The sequence below is a fragment of the Rhamphochromis longiceps genome, linkage group LG20 (assembly GCF_057381845.1).
Source record: "Rhamphochromis longiceps isolate RC_006_pf linkage group LG20, R_longiceps_female_GT1.1, whole genome shotgun sequence".
Classification (NCBI taxonomy): domain Eukaryota; kingdom Metazoa; phylum Chordata; class Actinopteri; order Cichliformes; family Cichlidae; genus Rhamphochromis; species Rhamphochromis longiceps.
In genome coordinates, this window is record NC_140576.1 from 37,905,648 (window position 1) to 37,911,647 (window position 6,000).

General features: G+C 42.7%; 1 long non-coding RNA gene across 1 annotated transcript; it reads right to left on the reverse strand.

Annotated features, from left to right (window-relative positions):
• Positions 1–3,018: 3,018 nt before the first annotated feature.
• LOC146645923 (uncharacterized) lies at positions 3,019–4,379 on the reverse strand. Its single transcript, XR_014909019.1, has 3 exons — positions 4,338–4,379; positions 3,690–3,783; positions 3,019–3,525 (listed from the first exon to the last, which is right to left on the reverse strand). It is a non-coding gene; the product is annotated as an uncharacterized LOC146645923 (long non-coding RNA).
• Positions 4,380–6,000: the final 1,621 nt, after the last annotated feature.

Genomic DNA, 6,000 nt, shown 5'->3' on the forward strand with positions numbered 1-6,000 from the left:
CCATGTTGTAAGCACAGGAGGGGTTTCCACTGACCCCTCAAAGGTGGTCACATTGAGGAACTGGCCCATTCCTCGCAACGTTGCAGAGCTGCGGAGCTTCCTTGGCCAGGCATTGTATTACAGGCGGCTCATCAAGGACTCTGCTACCATTGCAAGCTCCCTGCACCAGCTCACACAGAAAGGCTGTGCATTCCATCTCACCGAGGACTGTGCCACACCCTTTAAAAGGCTTCAATCTGCACTGATTTAGGTCCCTGTGCTGGCCTATCCAGACCTGCAGTGCCCATTTATTGTGGACATGGATTCCAACAACACGGGTCTGGGAGGCAGTGAGAATGATGAGCAGGCCATCTCCTACTACAGCCATTCTCTCAGCAGAGCAGACAGTAACTACTGCATCACCCGTCGAGAGTTGCTAGGTCTCCGCCACTTCTGACCATATTTCTATGGGAAGAAATTACTTCTGCCCACTGACCACGCCTCTCTCACCTCGCTCTTGAATTTTAAGAAACCAGAGGGTCAGCTGGCTGGGTCACTGGAGATGCTGCAAGTCTGGTTGGCTCCATCTTAATGAGGTTTGTACCCGACCAGAGTGTTGCTACCACAGCTGAGCGTCTGGTCAATGAGATGTTCTGCCACTTTGTTATACCCAAGGAACTACACAGCAATTAAGATTGAAATTTTGAGGATGCAGTGAGTGATGGGCTGGTGGAGCACTTTACCCACACACTGGCCACCCAGCTTGCCATGCTTCCTGACCAGAAGCAGTTAACATTTTCGAGCTGAGAATTAGGATTTCCATCAGGGCACGTTGTGTTGTCACGGCGACCATAATTAGGCCAGGATTTGGCTAAAACCTGTCCTTTACCTGAGGAAGAGTTCATAGAGTCAAACTGTAACCTTGACCTCCCGCCAGCAGCAAAAGTGGGACAGGCACCTCCCCCTTGTAATAATGGCCTACTGCATGTCAGTCCAAGAGTCTACTAAGCGTACTCCTGCAGCCCTAATGTTTGGACATGAGCTTCGTACTCCAGTGGACTTGGCAACTGGGCCTCTCCTTGAGTGGGAGTTGTGCAGTGAACCCAGATTGGACTACCTTCACAATCTCCATGAACGGTCACGTGAGGTACAAGAGCTGACCAGACATGGCCCCCTTGAGGTAGGATCATGGGAGAAACAAGTTTATAATATTTGCTGCAGGGGGGAGGTCTTGCACCTGGGCAGCAAATGTAGGTTTAAAGCCCAGAGAGGAAGAAAGGCCTTTTTCCTAAACTGATGAGCCAGTGGGTTGTCATGATTGTCTTGGACCTTTCCAGCCCTTGATGCCATGTGATGGTGGGTCAGGGCCCCAGTTCCAACCCCAGACTCAAAACCCAACTAAGTGAGGGTTGTGTGGTGTGTTGGGAGTGGCTAAATGTAATCTCCCATCAGGCTTCTGGTAAACTGTGCTTTATGTTAAGTTTAAGAAAATTGTGTTTAGCTGTATCTGTTATTGTTGTGTAACTCTTTTAGTCTAGTCTTAGTGTTACATCATGAGCAAAGTTATGTGGAGGGTTTTATATCCTTTTGGAAACATAGTGTTAGGGTGTCTTCTAAAATGTGAAGAAATGAGGTTCCCCTTGTGCCTCAGTGGGGTAAGAGGATAATCTAAAGAGCCATATAATTGTGAGGCCCAATCTATATAATTCCTCAGCTAGCCACAATATGATTTAATTTGGTAATTTAACTTGTTTGCTACTGTGCTTACTGTCTTGGACCAACTGTGACCACGTCGTTTCTTCTGGGATTAATAAAGTCTTCTGATTCTATTTCAGAGTAGGATCCAATTCGATCTTCCCTTCAATCTTGACTATACCAAACTTCCACTGAAATGTAAGAATATCAATTTGTGACCTTTTCCCTTCTGTTTTATTTTGTTAGTCTTTGTTTTATCAATTTCTGTATTGCATCTAAGTTTTTTGTTTTAGCTTTGTCTCCACATTATAATTTTATCTGTTCTTTTGACTTTCCGTTTGAATTTTACTTCTAAGTGCTTTTTCAAAGGACTTTGTAAACTTTAAATGTACTTTTATTGCAGACAGTAATGATAACCACCAGGGGTCGGCATTTTAAAAGGTCTATTCACATGTGTTCATCTCTTAACTTCAGATGGTTGTTCAAGAACTGTTACACTGATTTACTGCACCATCTTGTGGTATAAAGCGGTAGCTTGGACTTATCTAATCTTCAGTTGGTAAACACAACGTAAAGATGTTCTGGACATAAACTCACAGCTGTGAATTCTCCACATTCTGTCGATGTTCAGGAAACATCAGTGAATAAAACACAGACATAAGTGAAAACAATCAACAGTGATGCTCCGTGCAGGAAAAAGAGGTTGAACTCTAAGCTTTAATAACTTTATTTATTAATTTTTATGTACAATTTTCATTTTTATTATCTGACATGATAACCTGATGTAAAAAATGATGCTGATATATTTTCAAGATCTTTTTCATAAATGTGATTTCAATCTTTTAGGATCTGGAAACAAAATGATGATGATCAATCTTTTCACACAGAAAATGTAATCTTTTAAAAATTATGAAAGATTATCATTTTTATTCACTTCAAAAATATCTGAATGTACAGACCCAAAAAGATACTACTACTACTACTAGCTACTTACCCTGACAAGTGTAAAGGGTAAAAGGGAATAAAATGCCTTTTGTCATTATATAATCTGCGGTATAATCATTGCTTTAACAATGTAACAGAAAGCTTTAAGATGGCCTTAAAATGTTTACGGTTATCATATTAACCTTTTATTCCAGATGATTCATTGTTATCTTTCATTCATTTATGTCTTTTCATTAAGCTTTGAAGTAGTGGCATTCATTTACAGCATTTATTCCATCTATTATATATATATAGTTTTAGTAAACTGCTAACACATTTGAGGGTGGCCTCTGTTTGACTGTGAGCGTTAGTGGGTGAGGTGAGAGGTGAAACTGAGTGCATTTCATGCCGACACACACACACACACACACACACACACACACACACACACACACACACACACACACACACACACACACACACACACACACGGTAGATAGACTCATTTATAGGTGAGAGGTTAATCATGTTTTCTTGCAACTGCAAAAATTGTCTCTGCAAAAAAGAACAGTTTCTTGCACAATGTGGGCCTGATGTTCCAGACGAGAAGCGAGGGTCAGAAGATTGACAGGAAGCACCTGCCGTGGAGTCGGAGACAATGTTGTTTTCAAACTGTGTTACAAGTCATTGTGGTTTTGATTTGACGTATGCATATATTGTATTGTCGTGGCTCAAAGAGTTGGCAGTTCGTCTTGTAAGGAAGGTCATAATCATTCATGTACAGATTGGGTTCATCAGTCATTTCTAATCACAGGTTTAACAGAGTCGTTACGTGTGAAGCAGTCGTAGGTGGTCTCCAGGTATTTGCAGACTCCAGGATCATAAGTAATGTTTGACTTTATGTCACACTCGGTTTTTCCATCACAGCTGCAGGGAGACAGAAACAGCTGGTTTTCAGCTCAAAGATATGAAACAAGTTACTTTCAGGTGATCATTTACTTCCTGTTAGTTTGAGTAAAGCTGTTCAACAGGTTTTAGTTTGTTTCTTCTTTTGAATCAAAGGCTCACTTCTACCATCCCACAGTGCTCACCTGTTCCTCACGTTGTTCACAGCGTCACCGTGAGAGCAGATTACTTCACCTCCACATCTGTACTCAGCTGACCTCACAATGATCATTCCACCCACTGTTATACAGACACAGTATGAGAGAAAAGGAACAACTCAACACAACATGCAATAATCCAGGTTTCAGGCTTCAGTTTCAGACTCAGATGCTGCAGATCCATAAATAATGAGGATTGTACCTCTGTACACCACCACAGTGGTTTTGACATCAAATAAAAATGTTTTTAAAGTGCAAATTTCAGCTTTAATATAAGGTTTTCTTCTGAAATGCATTAACTGTTTTGAAGTTTTTTTACACAGACCCACATTTTTGGAGCGTTTTTTTCAGATTTCTTTATTTTATTTTATTTTTTATTAGGAAAATACAATTTCAACTCCAGCTTTTTTTGTGTGAGTACACAGCTGAGCTTAATCTAACTGATGACACACTGGAAGTAGAACTAGAACATAATGCACCAGCAAAGGACTAAAATAGTACAACTGGAAATGTGAACATGTGGAAACTAAAGAGAGAACATGAATAAACTAAAAAGACTGGTTCAAAGACCCAGGAACCCTGACACATAGTTTGAACTCAACACAGTGAATTCTTGGACTCTATTTTCCATCTGACCACAGCTCAGGCGATGAACACTGAGGCCGTTAGAGGTGACCACTCTCTTTGTGTCCGGGGATGGGCGTCCAGGTACACACCGGCTCACTCTTGGCCTGGGGCTCGGTCACTCAGGCACGGCTGGCTGCCGGCGGAGCTCACGGGCGCGTCACTGCAACTCCCCCTGGCTTCTGCTCCGCGGCTGCTGAGTGAGCCCTCATCTGGGACTCTCCTCAGCTCTTTCTGGGACAGTGGCGCGGCTGCCCCTCTGTTGGTCTTCCTTGGTCTCTTGTGTTCTGGGGGCCTCTGGATGTCTGGAGTTTTGATCTCCTCCATACCTGCTTCATACCCCCACACTCCCTAGCAGATCATTACATGGAGAAACCTTTGGAATGCAAGCATGCTGATCCACACAGGTGTGCACACAGGTGTACACACGGGTATTCACAGACGCGGACTACAGCTTTCTTGGCTGCTGCCTCAAAGCACATTGTGCGCTGTCAATCTTGCGTGCTGCACAATATCGTTTATTATTTAGTATCTACTGATATCTACTGCTAGCTAGTTTATTGTGATGGTGCTGTTTTTTTTTATTATGTTGCTCTTTGTTGTTTGCTTTCTCTTCTGTTTTTTTCTTCATACAGGTGACCCAGGTGTTTTGTTTTTTTTGTTTGTTTTTTTGACGAGACTAGGGAGGCAAACTGAAAACACTCACATAAGACGCAGACCTTCACAATAAAACAGGAAACACATACACGCAATGACATAACCCACCAACTTAACACAGACTGGGGGACACAGAACATAGGAACATGAACCATGAAACAGAAGAGTACAAACACCCAAGGCAACCAAAACCACAGAATACTAATAAACTAAACATAAACACGGAGTCGCAGACTCCGGACCATGACAATTTGTCTGTAAAGCACAAGCAAGTGAAAATGTAATGCGCTACCATTAATTTGTCCACTAGAGGGAAATGTTTAGCCGGTGATACTTCTGTTATCCTGTTATTTTGTTTTATACGATTGTGAAATGTATTTTTATGGGTTATGTTAAGAAATATACTCTAAACACTTCTTCAGTAAAGACTCAGAGAAGAGAAACACACAGAACTTCTTGCTAGCAAGGGCGGCCTCCAGACTGAGACTCGCACTGAGAAACTGCCCGGTCTTTATTTATACTTCAGTGGGTGTGTGTGTGTGTGTGTGTGTGTGTGTGTGTGTGTGTGTGTGTGTGTGTGTGTGTGTTCCTGCTGATCAAAGGGTCATATAACATGAAAGCACAAAAGGTACATCCTTGGTCAGGAAGACCCCTCACCCTAGATGGTTCACCCTAGATAACACAGTGAAGAAGTCCAGCAGTTCATCTAAAGGTTCAAGGTTCTTTATTTGTCACATGCATAGTTATACAAGTATAACACACAGTGAAATGTAGCCTGACACGCTCCTCGACATGTGCAAAAATGGGGGGGGGGGGGGTGTAGAGGAAGAACATTATATATATATATATACACCCAGCACGCCCCTGCGGGCGGTTGATCCTTCAAGCTCGGGTCCTCTACCAGAGGCCTGGGAGCTTGAGGGTCCTGCAGTATCTTAGCTGTTCCCAGGACTGCGCTCTTCTGGACAGAGATCTCCGATGTTGTTCCCGGGATCTGCTGGAGCCACTCGCCTAGCTT